This window comes from Vulpes vulpes, chromosome 8 (genome assembly GCF_048418805.1).
Source record: "Vulpes vulpes isolate BD-2025 chromosome 8, VulVul3, whole genome shotgun sequence".
In the NCBI taxonomy this organism is placed as follows: Eukaryota; Metazoa; Chordata; class Mammalia; order Carnivora; family Canidae; genus Vulpes; species Vulpes vulpes.
This window is the reverse complement of record NC_132787.1, coordinates 85,161,470-85,182,106: the sequence shown is the minus strand read 5'-3', so window position 1 is coordinate 85,182,106 and position 20,637 is coordinate 85,161,470. Positions and strand designations below refer to the sequence as shown.

The 20,637-nt window shown below is 38.8% G+C and overlaps 1 protein-coding gene across 5 annotated transcripts in view; it reads left to right on the top strand.

Moving 5' to 3' along the window:
• RASGRP3 (RAS guanyl releasing protein 3) overlaps positions 1 to 20,637 on the top strand; it is a 99,647-nt gene that overhangs the window by 6,702 nt on the left and 72,308 nt on the right. The window contains exon 2 of one of the 5 annotated variants that reach the window (XM_072767316.1): positions 2,532 to 2,661. The exons of 2 other annotated variants lie outside the window; for them this stretch is intronic. The gene's annotated coding sequence lies outside the window, so the exon portion shown is untranslated. Of the gene's footprint in view, positions 1 to 2,531; positions 2,662 to 10,480; positions 10,588 to 20,637 lie in introns of those variants that run through there. 2 more of the 5 variants (XM_072767315.1, XM_072767319.1) reach the window with 2 other exon arrangements.

Here is a 20,637-nt window from a genome sequence, read left to right as displayed (position 1 = left end):
TCTCTTCCCTTAGTGGCTGCGTTCATAAGCATCCCTCCACTGTCAGGTTGGGTACCATTAAAATTCTTTGGGTGTGGGAACTAAACATGCAGGGCATGCTTTAGCCTTTACTGCAAGTCATATTCTCCTCTGATTAGCCTGATTTGGAGTAAAATTCTGCAGCAGCTCTTGCTTCCAATCTTAAAGAACTCTTACAGGTCATGCTATTTTTGTGGAGTCCTCTAGACCAGTGCTGTCCAAGAGAAACAAAATGTGAGCCACAAATGGCATTTTATATTTTCTAGTTGCCGCATTAAAAACAATTAAAAGAAAGCCACTTAGTTGACTGAGCCACCCAGGCACCCCCATAGAATTAGTCTTTATAATTATTTAACTCAGTATATAAAAGCATTATCATTTTGACATGTAATCAATATAAAAGAGTGTTAGTGAGATAGTCTATGTTTCTTTTGGAGGAAGGAGAGGTCTTTGACATCCAGTGTGTATTTTACTCTTAGCACACATCTCAGTTCTGACAAGGTTCATTTTATGTGCTGAATGGATTCAGGTGCCTGGTGGCTCCTGTACTAGACAGATCCAAACCAGAAGAGCTATCGTTACATAAATAGCATTTGAAGTTTGGGCTGTGAGACCCTACTACCTATTCAGGACTCAATCCTCTCCTCTGTGATATATTCAGCCGGCCACTCTTACAAGTATCAATGAAAACTCAATAACTGAAAAGCAAGCAAAAGATTGGCCGTGTTGGCCTATGAGAACAGTTCAACTGTTCATTTAGACTGTGTAACTAATGGATGCCTCACTTGAGAATAGGGTAATAGAGGTTTTTAAAAACTCCCAATTTTTGAAATCTGGGTTGTAAGAAACTTTATTTCATAATGATGTTTTCACATGAACTTAGGCATAGGAGTGGATTTCATTACATAGCCTAAAACGAACTTCCAGAACGCATTATGAACGTTGTTTCTAATAATGCATAAAACTTAGTACAAAGAAAGAAATCTTTAGTAATTCATACACACACACACACACACACACACACACACACACACTCTTTCTAACATTGTGATCCCTTGCTGATGTCTTTTCTGCATTCTGCATTGTCTTATTTGAAGAATAGGAAGTATGCTTCAATAATCCTGTATAACTACTATGCCCTGGGGACTCTCATGCCAGTCAGCTGGAGCGATAAAGATAGCTCTGTGTGCTAAATATGGGGATACAAAAATAGAACTGGTGGAAGTGGATAAAACTAAAAGACTCTGTAGGTTCTTGTGGCTCCGCCAATGGCAGAGTCCTGGAGACAAGGGCCCCGAAGTCCTGGCAATAAGTCCCAGCCCCCTGGACTGATCGTAGTTTCGGTTCATTTCTTATTCCATGAGGGTTTGAGAGCTAGAGCTAGATTTAAAGCAGTCAGAAAACTCTAAAATCAAAATAAAAGTTAAAGACGTTCGCAATGTAAATAATGACCACCCATCACATGAGTGGCAAATTGGTAGTGCACCAAAAGCTTGCTTGTAAGAATTTTCTCAGCCCTCTGAATTTACTTTCCGTTTCTCCCATAGAAACAAAATCACAAATAGTGACTGGATATGCACACCTAAAGTGCCGTGTACTTCCAATGAAGTTATTACAATGTATTTATATTCACAGTATATTACATTAAATTGTTATCCTTTATATAAAAATCAGGATTATTTTTATGAACATGGATTAAATTATTAATCCATGAACATGGATTACATTATTGCAATGCAGTCATCATGAAGTATAATTATTAATGTATCACTTCTCCATTAGCATATTATATCCTACATTAATAATATGTTAATAATTACATTGATTATATATGAATAATTAAAACAAAAAAGAACATGCACAACGCACAAATCACCTTATGTCCAAAGCAACAAGCACTGATAGAGGAGCTAAGCGAGCATCAGATATTGCACCGGGCATGGGAACTAGTATAAAAGATACTAGTTTGTCCCTGAATATTGGTAGGAAAGCAAATTCACCAAAGAGTGAGGAAACAGATGGAATTCTTTTCTAAGGAGGCTCCCTTGCCTACATGACTGGTCGGTGGAGAAGGCCTTTGCATCTGTATGTCTGAACTTTGGATTTGCCTTTTCCTTAAGGATGAAGTACATCTGACACAGCTCTTACTGTGTAACCATAATTAGGATCTTTTTTTGTTCCCAAATAGGGTGAGTGTTTCCTAAGTAACAGTAGGCAGAGAGGAAGGTGGAGAGAAAGGTTGCAGTGGGGTATATGTGAGTACATGAGGCAGAGGTTTGTGCACAATTGCTCAGGTCTCCAGAGGGGAGAGAAAAGCAGAGTGGCAGGGACTTGGCTATAGGTCTATGTTATTCCCTGCAGCCTCCAGGGGCAGGGGGGTGGGGGTGGGGGATGGGAGTGGGGGGTGGAAGGCGAGGAGGCAGGCACGCGCAGCTGGTCTCTGCATGGAGAGGGTACTTTCTGACTCAGTTTTTTGTATCTTTGTGAGTGCTGTGAGCTCTTGGATCTTGCAGGTATGACCACGGCTTTTTGTAACCACTAGTAAATGAAGAGCAGGTGGCCAAGTTAGGCACTGGCTAGCCTTCAGGCACGAGGAGCACTGGGTGGTTCCACACGTCAGCAAGAGAACTGAAGGACATTTAGGTGAGTGGAAAGTATGTGTGTAGCTCAAGGACAAGAGTCTAGACTGGGAGAATAATGTGTTCCCGTGACTTCCCTCTTCTGGAAGCCCTTCCTGTAATCCCTTCTGGCTGGGAACGGGGGTGGGGGGGGCTGTCTCTCTGGTTATGGAGGTCCACCAACCGAGACCAAGGGTGGGGGCTGTGCCGCATGCTGCTCCAAGAGGTGCCCCTGGAGCATGCACATCTGTGTTTCCTGCATCTGGAACAACCTCTACTCCCCCACCCCCACGATGAACCCATCCTTCTTCAGGGTCCTCTCTCTCAATTTCTTTTACTTCTAGGACATTTTCTTTAAAACCTTCACGTTTTTTACTTTGCTGTGGGAACTACAACCCAGACTGCCTAAAAAATCTGCTGCCCAGACTAGTTACCCATTTGAATTCTCTAATTCCACTGCTGAAATTCTCAGTGTGTCTTCTGGAAACCTCACACATTTGTTTTCTCATTTCTCTTTCAAGATTCTGAACACATGAAATCAGCTGCTCTGTCCTCAACCCCACTGAAAATACAATGTCAGAAACTTTCTAAATGATGCGGGAAATAACCTCTTTCCACTTTTATTCCTCTTGATCCCTGCACCATTTAATAAACTAAAATCATCCTCTATTGAAATCTGAGGTGTCACATTGTTCCTGTTTTCTTTCAGCCTTGATAAGTGTTTTTTTTTTTTTCCTCTGTCCTCAGTTGCAGCCATTTACCAGACATCCTTGTCTTCCATTTCTCTCTAAATCCTTTTTCCCAGGATGCCTGGGTGGCCCAGCAGTTGAGCATCTGCCTTTGTCTCAGGGCGTGATCCTCAGGGAGTCCCGGGATCGAGTCCCATGTCGGGCTCCCTGTGAGGAGCCTGCTTCTCGTCTGCCTGTGTCTCTGCCTCTCTCTCTGTGTCTTGCATGAATAAATAAATAAAATCTAAAAAAAAAAATCCTTTCTCCCTCAGAGAGCCTGTTCATGGCTTCCATATGTAAAGAACCCTGTGCTTGCTTATCTAGCGCTGAGGGAATTGTAGCTGCATTCTAGGACCAAGCATCTGTCCGTATGTTTCTACTCGATGTTCCTTCATCACTTCAAACTTAGCCCGTCCAAAATAAAAATCCTACCCTTCTTCCCTTATCTACTCAGCCTCCCTGTGTTCTTTCCTTTTATGATGACATCATCCCATCTGGGTTGGAGCCATCTTTCCTCCATCTTGTTCTTCACCTCCTGGTAACCCAGTAGATCATCCTTCTTGTTAAATGTGTCTCACATTCCATTCCTCCCTTTCTGTCACTAGTATTTCCATTCTCAGTCCTAATCCTAAATTTTTACCTAGATCCAGGACTCTGTCAGAAGCCATCCAGCTGATGGCTGGCTCTCTGCTCCCTTCACACTCACCTCCCCACACTCTTGAGAAAATAATCCGGTCTTGGAGGGTGTTATGACTTTGTTAACATTTGTTAAGTAGAGCCCTGGGTTGCTGGATGGTGAGCTAAACAAAAGACCACAACAGGCACTACAATAGAGAGACTACTCACAGGTCCCGGATGAAGCTCACTGCACACCTTGGGGGCTACACAGGGAGGTCAAGACAGGGTACAGGCATGGACCCGGGTACATGCCTTTATTAGAGGCTGTGGGTGGAATGCTTTGGGGCTCCTGGGCTCAGGCCAGATTAGTTGATTCAAACCACAGACTATGGCTTTTGGTAAGCTCCACTGGGTCTTACCTAAGGGTAGCATAAAGAAAGACCCTGGGCGTTTGGGGAGGCTTTAGGGAAGTCCTATAAGGAACTCACGTTAACCTGTCACTCTGTGGTATTATCTAAGGCAAGCCCTTGTGTGAGGCTAGTGGGGCTAGTGTCCCACTTGGCAAAACAAAATGGATTCTGAGGCAGCAACACCATGATGCAAGGCTGCACATTACCTGGGATCTTAGCCAAGTTTCAATGAATGGAAATATATTCAAAGTAGTTATATCGGTTATGAGAAAAAAGTGTTTGTCATGAAAGCACAAGAAGTAAAGCTGAGAACTGCAAGGGCCTCCGTCCAGAATCTGATCAGAGCCTGAAGCCATCAATGCTGGACCATGATGGTTTCTACCTCCATTCTTCAGAGGCTCTTCTCACCTCCCCTGCCTTCCCCGTTGCCTTTCCTACCTCTCCCTCACCAAGTGCAGGACAGAGGATGTCCATCAGCTCCTCAATATGGTCTTATTTTTTTCAAGTACTGGTAGAAATGGATAAATGTCTTGCTTTCAATTCCAAAGTCTCGAGAAAGAATCTCACTATCAGAACAGCTTAAACTTGCCTCAGGTGTCAATTTCCTGCCTAGTCATTTATGAGCTTGACGGAAGAGTCACAGTGCTCATCCTGAGGATGGTGGCAGTTTTTAGAAAAGAACCTTGTGCTTGTATAAAAGCTATGTCTTACACACCTGGCCGTCAGTGTAATAGAGCATTTTATTTTATTTTTTTACTTCTCTCTACCAGACCCTAACCAACAACAAGTCTCCTAACTTTGCCTGAAATGTCACTCTCTATGTGGATTTCCCTGTGCTTATCTAGGTGACTGGGGTTCCGCCACTCCCCCTTCTTTCTCTCAGTCCAAATCCTATAGGCTTCCAGACCCTGTACATATCTGCCCTGTTTGATGAAGACACCATCAGTCTGCAAGGACATTGCCCGCTTCAGACACACTATAACACACCATCTATCTAATACATTTAATCACATGATGTTTGGTGATACTACTTTCACTTATCAAGTCATTAGATGCCTGCATGGTGCATTTTCTAGGACTTTCATTTCTCATCAACTTAGCTATAAATTCCCTGAGATATAAGCCATATGAGGATCACTGGGACCATCTATCTGCAGGTTATCACACATACATTCATAAGAAAATAAAATTTTAAGAATGGTGTGATTAGAGTTGATTTTTTTTCTTTGTGCTTTTCTGTACTTTTCAGATCATTTGTGGTGAACATACATGAATTTTGAAATCATACGCATACAAAGAAACACAACTCACTTTTCAGAAACCATAACCATTCCAATAGGAACGAGTGGATCCCTGATACCTTGACATAAAGTTTGGCTAGCTGAGCTTTTCTAAATAATCTTGTGACTTAGGCTGGTGGTATGGGAAGAGAGATAGTTTTGAAATCTGGAGCACAAGACTGGGAAGGGTGGCCAAAGTAGAGAGCCTTGGGATAGGCCTGGCCCACAGGGACTGGCAAAGAGGATTGAGTATTATAAAGAGTGAGGAGTATATTGTACAGACCTTGAGTTTTCTGCTAAAGAAGGGTGTAACACAAACCTTTAATTCCTCTTCTTCCTTCTGAGATCCCATTCAAATGAGGTCAAATGTTTCGGGTTTGGTTTTTGTTTTGAAGGTTTTATTTTATTTATTTGAGAGGGAGAATGAGAGAGAGAGAGAGCGAGCGATCATAAGCAGGTGGAAAGGGCAGAGGGAGAAGCAGGCTCCCTGCTAAGCAGGGAGTCGATGTGGAACTCTATCCCAGGACTCTGGGATCATGACCTGAGCCAAAGGCAGACATTTAATGGACTGAGCCACTCAGGCACCCTGCTGTGTTTTTTTAAAGTCACAAATACACAGTGCCAATATTTTGAAAGCTGGAAAACAGACATTTGGCTACTAATTCAACAATAGAAATCAGAAAATGAATCCGATTTACACTGACAAACCCTTCAAAGACCCAGGAATTAGTAGCCCAGACACCCTGAAACTGCAGGTGAAGATGAGGCCAATACGAGGAGGAGTGGTTCGAAATCTTAAAAAGCAGTTAGCTTTCCAGATCCCCTGCCCTACTTCACACAGTTGGGATACTTCCCCTCTCTCACTGTTTTGCTGGATTCTGGTGGTTTATTCTCTCAAGAAGTTAAAACATGGGGTCTGTAGACTGGAGACTCTGATCCTTGGATGGAACCCAGCTAAGGCAGGCATTATATACTTAAAACTAAGATTTAATTGAAAGTGAACACCAGCCCTCTACTCCCACTCAGCTCCTAGAATGGTATAGGCAAAGCAGAAAATGTAACTGCTAATAGGTTCTAGGTTTTTTATCTTAAGCCTTGACCATGGAAGAAGGATGTTCTGGCTCCGTGTCTGAAAAGCATGGGGCAGTGACTCATAGGTTAGAGAATCATCTGCCTGGATCAAATCAGATGTTCATCCCAGAAACACTCAAATGTGGCCAAAGCAAGACAAGAACTAGGACTACTCCACTTTGGGTCATATGCCCATGCCCATCCCTGGACCAATGAACTTTGCCCAAAATACCAAAGAAGTTCCAAAGGTAGGAGGGACAGATGAGGTTGTCACTAAGAGTGGGCATGTTAGGTGGTGTCAGAGATGTCAGCTGAAACTCCTTAACCTCCTCTGTAGGCAATGGTGTTATGTAGGCAGAGGTACTATGAAGGCTTAAAGCTGCTTTACCAATGTAAGAAATGAGTACACTTTGCATTTCCACACTTTATTATGGGTTTCAAAGTACTTCATTTCATTAGTTTTCCAGAAAAACCTGGGAGACAGATACTGTCATTCCCACTTTATTGATGATTAAGGGGGACCCTTACTGGTAATGTAGTGGGCTCCCTCACTAAGCATCAGCTAAGTTAAGGCAGAGTTGATGGGAGACATCCTGTCTTTTGGGTTGTATTGTTTTGTTTTGTTTTTCAGGAGGAGAATTTAGTGATTTACATATAACACCCAGTGCTCAACACAAATGCCTTCCTTAATATCCATCACCCATTTAGTCCATGCCTTGCCCACCTCCCCCCAAGCAACCATTAGTTCCCTGTCATAGTCTTTTTTTTTTTTCCTTTTTAAGGATTTTGTTTATTTATTCACAAGACACACACACACACACACACACACACACAGAGGCAGAGACAAAGGCAGAGGGAGAAGCAGGCTTCTCGCAGGGAGTGCAATGTGGAACTTGATTCCAGCACCCCAGGATCATGCCCTGAGTCAAAGGCAGTCGCTCAACTGCTGAGCCACCCAGGCATCCCTCTGTCACAGTCTTTTATGGTTTTTCTGTCTTTTGATTCCTAGTCTGGTTCAGTTTCCATGTTAGCACCCCAGTGATCAGATTCCTAGATAACTGGGCAGGGAAGGGCATGTAGAGGTGCCTTTCATGGGCAGTGGACTGTAGGGCTGACCATTCCCAGTCACCTAGGGTCTCCTCCACCACTGCCCACGCAGCAACCCCAACATGTGTCAGATCAGTAGAGGCTGGGAGAGCGCTGCCAAGCAAACACAGCCAGAGGAGCCACGTGGCCTCTTTTTGGAATAGTACTAAAGAATTAACTTCTGGGAAGAATTTCTCATCTGTTTTCCAGATAAGATTGATTAGAACCATCTACCCAGTTTTGCAGATTCCATGAAAGAATGGATGAATTGTCCCGTCTGGCATGGCTATGTTTAGTTCACATTTCTCAAAAGAGTGCTGGCTCTGCCAGACAGCGGAAGCCTCTTTACCTTCAGACCTCCTTCTGAGAAGAGGAGCTAGAGGTCCCAGATGTGAGCCCCAGGCTGGCCAGAGGGCCTCACTACAGGTAGGGAGGGTGGCCTCATTTGGTATCCACTAGACAACTCCCTGGACTTTTCATTCACCCTTTGCTAAGGTTCTGGCAGCTAAACATGCTTTCTATTTGCCAGTTGTCCTTGCCTCCCTTACATTTCCCCACCCTCAGCCCTCCCAACCAAGTCAGTTCCCTTTGTTATTTTTGGTATAAAGAACTTTCCTTCCATTAATTTCAAGGCTTCAGAAAAGCAGTTAAAGAAGGTTGAGTTGAGGAAAGACACCTGATCCTCTTTTCTGTGTACACACACACACACACACACACATACACACCCTACACCTGTGGAGCTGAACTGATTAAAAATGGATCCATCCTTTTGCTTGTTATTTAATAATAGTCTTTGCATTTTGTTGGTGAGTTCAGGCAGTCCATAATGCTATGAATAGTTAATAGCATTATTTTCTATTTAATATTCTTTTCCTTTCTTCTCCTCATTCTTTTGGACTTTTCAAGTTTTCCTTATTCTAGTTTCTCCCCTCTAGTGTTTTGGAAGTTACGTCTTCTATTTCTTTTCTTGTAAGTGGTTGCACATAAAAGACATTTTTTGATGTAACAAAGTCTAATGCTAAAAAAACAAACAGAAAACTAAAGTCTAATGCTAATGTCTTCATCTTGACATCTTTTTCTGAATAACACAAAGGCCCTAGAAACCTTTCATTCTGATCTCATTCTCCCATCTGTCATCTTATCACTGCTGAAAGTTTTAGCTCTACTTTTTTTCTCTTGTAAACAATTTTGTTGAGGTATAATTGACATATAATAAAAGGTGCATATTGTAAGTATATAGTTTGATGTCTTGACATATGTAGACACCCAGGAATCCATCACCACAATCAAGATCATAAACGGTCACTTAAAAAATAAAACGGATCAGGTTCACACTCAAGCGTAACTGGCAACATGTGACCAAGGCCTGCTTTCTGTAACCCCTTTTTACTTAAGAAGTTCTGTAGTTTCTGGACAGAATTAACTATAATAATCATTCATCAAAGCCCACTAGCCATGTGCCAACTGCTTTACAGTAAATTAGTTCTCGTTGCAGTCTTTATTGTCTTTAATTTTTAATTATAAAAATAGCAGAGGTTTATTATAAATGTACTCAATATAAAAAATTAATAGTGTGAAAAAAGAAAGACTTGCAACACTTGCAAGTCTTATTTTCTTCAGAGTATATATATGTCTATTGCCCATTATCATTGAAAATATCATTGATATTTTCTATGAATTCGAAAGCATACATGATTGTGATAGAAATGGACCTAAATATATAAGGGAGGGGTATTTTCGGCTTAAAACAATAATCATTTATTTTTTTTTCAATAAGGAAAACTTTATTGGTGTTCAATTTGCCAACATATAGAATAACACCCAGTGCTCATCCCATCAAGTGCCCCCTTCAGTGCCTGTCACCCAGTCACCCCCACCCCCCGCCCACCTCCCTTTCCACCACCCCTTGTTCGTTTCCCAGAGTTAGGAGTCTCTCATGTTCTGTCTCCCTTTCTGATATTTGCCACTCGTTTTTTTCTCCAATAATCATTTATATACAGAGATTTTTGCAATTTGCTTTTTTCACTTCTTACAACAAAGCCATCTTCCCATTTCATCCTTTTCCTGGCTGCATGACATATATAGCACTGAATTAATGCACTGTGATTATTTTGATCAACCTCCCTTTCTTTTTAGGTTATTTTCCCTTTTTTGTTGTGATTACATGTATGTGTCTCACTGAGTTTGTCTTAACATTTATCTTTGTGCACTCATTGAATATTTTTATAGGATAAAATCCTGAAATACAGCATATTATTCTCAACCCATATAGCCGCCTTTTGAGTTGGGTATTATTGTTTCTTGTTTACAATTGAGGAATTTTATATGTAAAGAGTTAGGCTTACTCAGCTTCTTAGTGGCTGATGAGGGAATGAGAATCCTAACTTCCCAATGTTCCAATGTGTCAACATCCTCAATGCTCAACACACTGCCTCTCCTACTAGTTTGGAAAAACAGTTAAAAAAGAAAATGCTTATTAATGTTGGAATTGTTAGGAGGATTAGCGGGGATTTTCAGCTAATGGTAGTCCTGTGGAATTAGAATGCAGGACATATTTCAAGCAGTTTATGTTTTCACCTGGCCCTGCAGCTAAGGACGCTAATGTGAGTGCTGAGGGGCTATTTTTAGCAGGTTACTTTAAGCCCTGAGTTGGGGTGGGGGGCGGGGTAGTTGTGAAATAGCCTGTCCATCACAGGCAGTGAAGAATTGCTTGCCCACTTTTTTGTGCGGAAGGAAAGGACACAGACCAGCTGGGCCAGTAAGTTGGATCTAAAATCGGGCTCATGTTTATGTTACTTAATAAATGTGTTCTTGAATAATATGAATTGAATTTTGGGTGGTTGAATGCCATTTTTAATGCACCAGGGGTGCACACATTTCTTGTAATCCTTTGATGACTGGCTTTCTAAAACAAAGAATGCTTTGGTAATGCGAACAAATTTCCTGAATTTATGTTGAATGTAACATTTCTTAAGGCAGGGAACCCTATGTATGGTTGCTTGTGTCTTAGAGTGCGTTGCCTGGTATAGCCATGTCAGTTAATGATAATGTGGAATATATATATGTTGTTAAAAGTATGGAAAAATGTAGTCCAACTTCTCACTCCAAAGTCCCAAATGAGATGACATGGCAAAACCATATAATTTTGAAGAGGTGGTTTTAGAAAACCAACCCTTACCAGGCAGCATGGAGCTATCGAACTTGGGTATTCCTATCCTTGTGTTTGGACTGTAAGCCCCATTCCTGTCTCACGGAGATGGCATGGGCAAGAGCTCGCTCTTCAGCTACTAAGGCCACAGTCCAGAGAATAAAACCAAAACAAGTGAATTTTTGACTGACCCTTTTTCCCACAAGCACCACTGCATTCTTTGAGTTCTGTGAAAATACAGTGAAACATTTTTTGTCCAACATTAACATTTTAGTTCTTCATAATGTATCAGTTCACATCCACTCATAATTTAAAAAAATTAATCAGCAATTGATTCTACAACTGGAATGGCCTTTAGAGTTTATGGAATTCTTGGTGTGTGAAGATCACAAGGACTAGCCGGAGGGAAATAGGCTCCAGCTTTTAACTCTGACACATTTTAGTTGATTGGATTAAAACATTTTGGTTTTAAAAACCATTATTATTTGCGAAAAGCAAGCAAATATCTTCAATAAAAATGATTTAGTTAATATACCTGATGGTACAGAATTCTAGAAGGAATTTTTAGTGCTTCTCATATTAAACTCTTGATCCTCTATGTTGATATTTATCAATCTTTTTAAGGCCATGGACATTTGCATTGATTTTAAGCTAGTTTTGGGGAAATAACTGAGCATGTATAGTAACATGAATAATTTTGCAAACCCAATAATCTCAGTTTTGGATATCTATACTATGGAATTAAAAGCACTGGAAGCTAGAGATACATGTACAAGGATGTTTAGTGCAACACTGTTTACACAAGCACAAAACTGGGAGCATCTTGAATATTCATTAATAGGGTGAATTAAGTATGCTATAACTACACTGAGGAGAAGTATGCAGCTATTAAAAAGTAGAAGTTAAATCTCTATTATTGACCTTGGAGCCAATATACATGACCATGATACATCAAAGGGAAAAATCAAATACAGATTTTTTTAATGAAAAAATAGAACCCCATACATATATATATGATACATTTTTCACAGGTGCATATTGTCTTGGCAAGATGAGAATGGATAGGATAGAGAGGTTACTACATTTTTCTTTGTGTGTATCTCTGTGTCATTTGACTAGCTACAGAACATTATTGCTTTTTAAACTTAAATATTTTATAAAGTAAAAAATATAGGAGTCCTGCTTTTCCTATTTTGCAAAAGGAGACAAGACTATTCTTTCATGTGAAAATGTAGTTATTCTGACCACTAGAATATAAATTTTAAAAGAATTTATAGGCATTCAAATCCCTATCAAGGCCTCACCATGGAGGCTGGTATTTTGCAGCTGTTTTAGCCTGTGCTCCCCTGCAGTGATTTCTCGCTTCCATGTGTTTATCTCCAGCAGCAAGAAGCTTTGCAGAGTTCTTACTTCCTATGGTTATATTAAAGAAACAACACCCACCTCTCAGTTCTGACTCTTCCCCTCCACTTGCCCCTCAATTTGAGAATTTGAGCACAGCATACATTGCTTTTCACTAATAAGAATGGCAATCACAAAGACGAGCCCTGAGAACAAAAACTTCCTGTTTAATTAAAATGTGAAGGAAAACTGGAAAATTTTCTACCACTTTTTTTAATGTGCTTTTATAAGTGCTTTCTTAGTTGACCCCCCTCTGACCTACAAATCAGAAAATCCGGTTGCAGTAATACTAGGTCCTTAGTACTCAGTGGGCTCCTGCTCTGTCTGTGGTTGCCTTTGTGTTCTCCCTGCCAGTCGTGGTGAAGAATATCTTATCCAAAGGCATTCTGTGCACAAAGGCTGTAAGTAATCCCAAAATTGCAGCCAAAAGTTTGAGCAAACAGTGAAGGTAAATCATGGCAATGTTTACTGAAGTGTGTGATAAAGGTAATGATACTTTAGGAAAGGATATGGAAATAAAGTTAGAAGCTCAGTCCTCACAGATTTATAACCTAGAGGAGGTGATGGTTGGATTAAAACGTGAGCAAGTAGTTTGGCACAAAGGACTGGAAAGCAGGACTTGCAGGCAGCTAGCTGGGTTTGGATAATGTGATAGAGTGAAGGGGGGAAGTGATTATCTAGAATTAATTGACATTGTTCAGAATGACACATTTCCCCCAGCTATTCAAAAGTAGAGCATTCCTGGGTTCCTGGGTGAGCCGCTCAGTGAGTTAAGCGTCTGCTTTGGGGTCAGGTCATGGTCCCGGGAGTCCTGGGATAGAGCCCTGTGATGGCTCCCTGCTCAGCGGGGAGTCTGCCCCTCCTTCTCCCTCTGCCCCTCCCTCTCCTTGTGTGTGCATGTTCTCTCTGTCAAATAAATAAAAAAATTTTTTAAATCTTAAAAAAAAAGAGCATTTCTGTGATACCTTTTGTAAGCCAAAATTGTGTAAAGCAATGAAGCAATTGCCACTAATTTATATGGAAAAGTTTTTGAGTGTGCCCACATTCCAAAAATAACCTCTCTTAGGCTTTTCTGATATCACATCTTATTAATGGAGGCACAAGATAAATCGACAAAAAGCACAGATGCTCACAGACATGGATGGTGAGTGTAATTCCTGGGGAAGAGCTTGGTGGAGCCATACTCTTGGCCCCGGGGGTGCCACACTCATGGCTCCGGGGTGTGCCCTGCCTCTGTAAGGCCAAATGCTGAACACTTTTTGCTTTCTACCTTTTTAAAATTTCTGTTAGCAAAAACAGGTGCTAATGTAGCTCTTTTACTATAAACGTGAAGTAGCATGAACAGGTTAGCATAACTTGAGGTAGCATAACTTGAACTTTCAAAAAGTGGGGGTGTACCTGCCAGCACAGTTTTAGCAGATGGATTTAGTATCAAAATAATATAGCTATTTTATGATTACAACCATGGTATAAAAATTCCTTCCTTCTTTCGGAAGGTGTACACTGAGCATCATCTTCAGCCTAGTGGGCTATAATATGAACCATATAGTATAGTTTAGCAGACTCAGTGAGTGCAGCCCTAGTGGGAAGGTGAGAGAGGAAGGCAGGAGGAGAGGGCCCTTGAGTTCTCCTAAGAGAAAAATAAGATTTGCAGCTTCTAACTGTGCTTTGCCTATGATTCTTACAAAGATCAAACTATGCCCATTTCATGTATTTAGCTATCACACATTTCAAGACAAAATTTTAAAATATATTTCTTTGCTTTATTTTCTGTGAATCAGCTTTGTATTTTCTCCTTTGAAACAGCAATAATGCGGAAACTTGACTAGAAAGGAAATTATAAATCTGAAATTGCCCTTCTATTAATATTCTGCACACTAAATGATTTCTCAGAAAAATGCACAGAGGCAGCCTTAGGAATTTTTTTTTTCCTCTAAGCAACTTCTTCAAGAACTAAAATCATTCTGTGTTTGTGGGGACGTGCCTGAGTAGCTCAGTGGGTTGAGCAGCCAACTCTTGATTTCAACTCAGGTCATGATCTCAGGATCTTGGGATCTCAAGACCATCAGGCTCTCTGCTCAGTGGGGGAGTCTGCTTAAGATTCTCCCTCTCCCTCTCCGTTTGCCTCTCCCCTAACGTGCTCTCTCTGTCTCTCTCAAATGAATAAATAAAAAAAGAACTAAATTCTGGAAGGAACAATGGTATGTTAGAAGATTTAGATTCAGATTAAATTGACTACTAGTCGATTAAAAAGGTGATTTATAGGGTTAAGATCTTCAAAGATTAATGCAAATTGCTGTCAAATCAGGGTTTAGTAATAAAACTACTGGAAATTTTATTATGTAAGTAGTTATGCTAAGTGAGGTAATTTGTGTCGTGGATGCTAACTTTTCCTTCTCATGTTTACTGATCCCAGCTTCAGCTAGAAAGCCAGCCTAGTCTAAGAAGCTGATTAGATGGAGGGAAAAAAATCTGCCATAAAGGTAAATTTCAATGAATTAGATTAAGTAAATGCAGCTATACTAATATGTAACGTGGTTTTTTAAAAAATGAAATTTTACAAAAAGGAAGAAAGAAAAAATAAAATATAAGAAAAAGAAAGAGAACGAAAGAGGAAATCCATTTTTAAACAGGACCGATTTGTCCAGCAATTTGAGGATTTCTCCAGAGTTACTGCTGAAAGGAGGCAGGGCACCCAGACAGGGTGTGGGAGCAACTTCTGCAGAGGCTTCCTCTTATAAAAGCCATCCTCCTGATTCAGTCCCCCTTTTGTTTTTGTACAGCTCATCTCCAATTATTAGATCCCAAAGCGCAATGCAATTGTCTTGGTTGTGCATGAGAGTGAGCAGGTTTAATTAGAAATGGATGAGAAAGTCTATGAAAACTTTTATGGATACTAAATCATTTGGTTGGGTGGGGACTGCAAATGTGGAAGGTTTAGAGTCAGAGAGACCTGGGTTTGTTTGAATCCATATTTCTCTCTTTCTTTCTCTGCTGCTTACTAGCTATGGGCAGACTAGTTAATCTCATTAAGGGTCATCATCAGAGTAATAATAGCATCTCCTTAGAGCATTGTTGTGAGAATTAAATGAGTATTTTGCCCAGATGTTAGCTTGTTATATATTATTAATACTATATTAGTATAATATGTTATAATATTAATAGACACTAATTTTTATGATATATGATAATTATAATTCCTTTTGTATGGCTTTCTGCATGTTCCATTTTCTCCAAGAAAGATTGTAAGCTTTGAGAACAAAGATTTATGTCACACGCTTTGGTGAATCCTCAAATGCAATGCACTTTGAACACAGACAGTGTATTTTTTCATTAGTTGACAATGGTTTGCTCTGTTCAAGGGCTTTAGAGTTTAAAAACTCCACTCTCTGATTTTTTCACAATTTTTTTTATTTTGGTTTAAGGCATGTAGCTAGCACAACTCTTATGATCACTGATTGTCTAGGTGTTTATTTTGGTTCAAGGGGAAGAACATGAGTGAGAGAGAAAATTTTCCATAATACTTAGACAAATGTTGGGAGGAAAAAGAGGAGACAAGGAATCCAAAAATATATGTATCTGAGGAAGAGATGACCTGGTAGAAATATAGTAATGTGTAAAAGGTCCTCTGAAAGGAAAGGGAGGTGGGGGTCAAGGTGCGGTATGGCGTTAGTACCTCAGATTGCCCAGCAGATGGTGTATCACCAATTTGGAGCAGGAATTTGGCACAAGGTGGAATGAGAGATGGGTGGTTTCACGGGGAGGGGGAGGGACAGTTGGCAGAGGAGGTTCCTGCTCTCTGACCAAGTGTGCACAGGATGGAAACCATTTGGGAATTTCCACTTTAAGGGAATACTTCAGATAGTCATAAAGGCCTATCAGAGCATCTCTGGGAAACTGAATCCAAGGTGCTCAAGCAAGACCATACTTCTCTCCTCTTCCTGCATCCTCTGAACATGGTCGTTCCAATACTTCCAGGGACTTGCTATCCAGTATTGGGTCCAGGAACAGAAGGATACAGAAGGATAGAGAATCGAGACTTAGTCGGGAAGAAGTGTCAGGTCTTATTAATGGACGGGGAGGTTTGCTGCTTTGGGTCCTTTTCCTTGAACACATTTCTTGTCAATGGCTTTCTCCTCTTTGTGTAGATGATGAAACCACTCTAGTATGCTGGTACGTCTCTTTATTATAAGAAAGATCTCACTTACAAATGAACAACTGATACATATTTGTAATAAAAACAGTAGGAAAAAAGCAATAAGCATAAAGGGGGGTAGAACACTGACCCCAACTCCTAAAGATAACTGCTATTAAAAATTTGATACACAGTTGACTCTTGAACAACATGGGTTTCAACTGCACAGGGCCACTCACATGTGGATTTTTTTTTTATATAAATACAGCACTGTAAATGTATTTCCTTTATTATTTTCTTAACATTTTCTTTTCTGTAGCTTACTTTAAGAATACAGTATATAATACATATAACATACAAATATGAGTTAACCAGCTGTTTATGTTACTGGGAAGGATTCTGACCAAGAGTAGGCTATTAGTAGTTAAGGTTTTGGGGAGTCAAAAGTTATACGAGGATTTTCAATGTGTGTGGGGGTCAGAGCCCCTAACCCTGGTGTGGTTCAAGTGTCAACTATATAATGTTTCTGTCTTTTTCACATGTTCACGTCTTTTTAGAAAAATGAGATCATACTGAATAAACTTTTATAACTTGAGTTATCCACTTAATCTATACTGAATAATTTTCCATGTTAATATACTTCAACATTATAATGATTGTGTAGTGCTAAATCTTATGAATATATAATAATTTATTCAACTTTTGGTACGTAGACTGTTTTTAATTTTTCACTAGTATAAACAGTGCTGTGAGAAACAGTCCTGCACGTATGAAAATCCACATTATTTCCTTGGGATACATTTCTAAGACAGGAACTGATGAATTAAAAGGTATACACATTTTAAAAAGGTTTTGCTATGTATCACAAAATTATCTTTCTTACATGTGGTACCAATCTATATTCTTGCCAGCAATATATAAAGGTGCCATTTTCTGAAACCTCCTATCAACATTGGGGATTATCAACTTTTTAATCTTTGTCAAGTTTAGAAATAATAAATGGTATCTTATCATTATTTAATTTGTACTCCTTTTTAAGAAGCTGGATTTTTTTTTTCATGTGTATGTATTCGGGTCACTTCTATTTCTTTCTCTGTAAAGTCTTTATATATTCTTTGCCTAGTTGTTAATGATAGAGACTATATATTAAGGCCGTTAACCCTTTATCTTATAGATTTCATTTTTTTTATCTCATTCTGTCATTTGTGATTTAATTTTGTTTATGGTGGGGTTATTTTAGACATACATAAATTCTACATTTTATTTATTTAAATATTTAAGACATTCTTAAATTATTTCTGTTTTTGTGATCATAATCAAAATAATTTCTATAATAAAGTATTTAATCATGATTAAAATAATTAAAATTAAAATAATTTTAAGTTTATGAAAATAATCACATTATTGTCTTCAAGTTCATGTGTTGTCTTATTTTCACAGTTAGCTCTTTTGTCCACAGACATTTATTTTGTGTATGGTGTGAGATAATTTATTTTTGTGAGGTAATAATTGATTTTTATTTTATTTTAATAATTGGTAATAATGTATTTAATTTTTCCTAATACCTAACTATTAAACCAATTATTAAATAATCCATTCTTTTCCCATTAGGTTTAAATATCATATTTAACAAATAAACATTTTAATATAGTACTTGTATTTATATTTCTGGCTTTCTGTTCTGTTCCATTGCTCTGCCTCTTTTGGTACCAGATTCAAACTTTTAATTCTTGATGTTTGCAGCCTACTTAACACCTAGTACTCCCCACCCACCTTGTTGCTTTCTAAAATTTTCTTTATCATTCTCAGTTTTTTGTTCTTTCACATAAGCTTCAGGTTTTCTTTTCTGACCTATTTTTTTAAATCTCCAGCATTTTAATCAAAATTTAATTATATTTAAAAATTAAATAGAGGAGAGTCAACATTTTGACAATGTTGAGTCTTTTGGTCCTGGAAAATCATAGAATATTCCATTTATTGAAATATTTCCTATTTTCTCAGTCAAGTTTTATAAATTTCTTTATATTTTCTTCACTTTACTTGTTTTTCCCAGAAATTTTGTTGTTACTGTTGCCATTCTGAATGAGATTTATTTTTCCATTGTATTTTTCTAAACAGTTTTAGGCTGTGATGTGGGAAACCCAATTAATTTTATTTTGTGGCTGTTTACTGACATCTCTAATTAAAATATTTTTGAAAGTTGATTCTACTGAGTAAATGATTATAACATATGCAAGTTGGATAATTTTGTTTCTTGCTTTCTCATCATTCTTCAGTTGTTTTTTCTTTTTCTTTTTCTCTTGTCTGGTTGCAAGGGCTCAAATGTCCAGAACGGTGCTATGTGATGGCAATGACAATGAGCACCCTTTCCCTGTTTCTGATTTTAATGTTAATACCTCTACTACTACACCATTAGGTATGATGCTTGTGTTTGGGGATAATCTTTAGCATTCCAATAAAAGTTCTTTAGCTCCATTTTATTAATTAAAAAAAATTGATACTGAATTTTATCAAAAGACTTTCAAGGGTACCTATTGTGCTAATTCAAAGGCTTTTTTCCCATCATGTCATCACGCAAATGTATTCCTTAATATTGGGATTTTTTTTTTTTTTACATTTCTCGGGTAAACTATATGTGAGATTAGTCTGTGGTTTCCATTATTCTGCTTTTATTTGTTTTTATGTCAGGACTATTATGCTAGTTTTCTGTTACTTCTGTCCATTTGAACATTTTATACAGCCTGGGAATTATCTGTGGTTTGAAACTTAGGGAGAACTTGATTGTGTAAGTAATTTGGACTAGAAACCTTTCTTGGAAACAATTTCTCAATAACTTTTACATTTTTCCATGATTATTGATCTGTTATTTTTCAACATCTTGGGTCAGTTTGCTTCTAATTAACTCTTTTGGCTCTACCTACAGTATTTGATATGTGGTATTCTCATTACTAAGACTTTCTAAGCATTCTGCAATTGCCTTTTTGATTTCTTTCCAATCAATGATTTTCTTAAAGAAGAGTCCTAATGATTTTCCAAGAGCTCAAAAAAGAGCTCTCTTTTGACTTAACACTTTTGCAATTATTTTATAGTTGTATTACAATGTGGTTGTAGAATATGCTGAAAATAATTTCTTTGGGGGAGGGGGACATAAGACTTTTTGGTGGCCTAATATAAAATCAGTTTTTGTAAAGCTTTATTATATCTTTTCTGGGAGGAATAAGCAGAAGATCTTTCTCTTTAATCATTCATTTAGTCATTCAGCATTGTTTCAGCTGTAGGTCTCTTACACTTCAGGCATCGTATTAGGCATTTCAAGATATAAAATGAATAAGTCACAGGATTTCTTTAAGGTTGTCAAAGTTTGGATGGGACCTAGACACATTAAGACCTAATTAGAACACAGAGTAAGAAATGAAACAGTAACAGAATGTACAAAAAAGGGATTTAAGCCTTGTCCTAGGTTCTGGGAATACAAAAATGCTAAGATTCTATCACAGTTTTTGAGAGGCTTTCAATACAAAAGTGTAAGAATAAAATAAAAGAAATTGAGATCAGAGACAGACTTTTGGAGGCAGGACGACTAATGAGGAAACCACTGTAGTCATTCAGTAATAAAAGAAGACATAGGAGAGCTGTTAGAAAACAGGAAGAACAGAGGGGATTTTCACGTGTGAGAGCAGCAGGTATTAGAAAAGTCCACATAGGAGGCTGAATGAGGTAGGAATTGAATTTCACAGAAGCCAAAAGAGAACTCCTTAATGGAGTGCTTGGTCAGTTAGGTCAAGTGCAGCCAAGAGGTTAAGTAAGATAAAAGCAAAAACGTGTCCAATAGCGTTGGTCTTTGGTGACTTGGGGAAAGCAGTTTCAGTGAAGTAGGGGAAGAGCCAAACTGGAAGCAGGCCTCAGCTTAAATAGGATGTGAAGATGATGGACACAAGAACTATATCTCTAGAATCTGACCTGTGAAGGGAATGAGTAGGTTAGGACAGTAATTAAAGGAGCAAAGGATAAAAAATGATTGTAAGATGTAAAAATAATGTGAGCATACTTAGATGAAGAGGAGGGTGAGTGGACAGTGAGAGAAGGCATGATTGTTGGCAAAGAGTCCTGAACAGGTGGGAGTC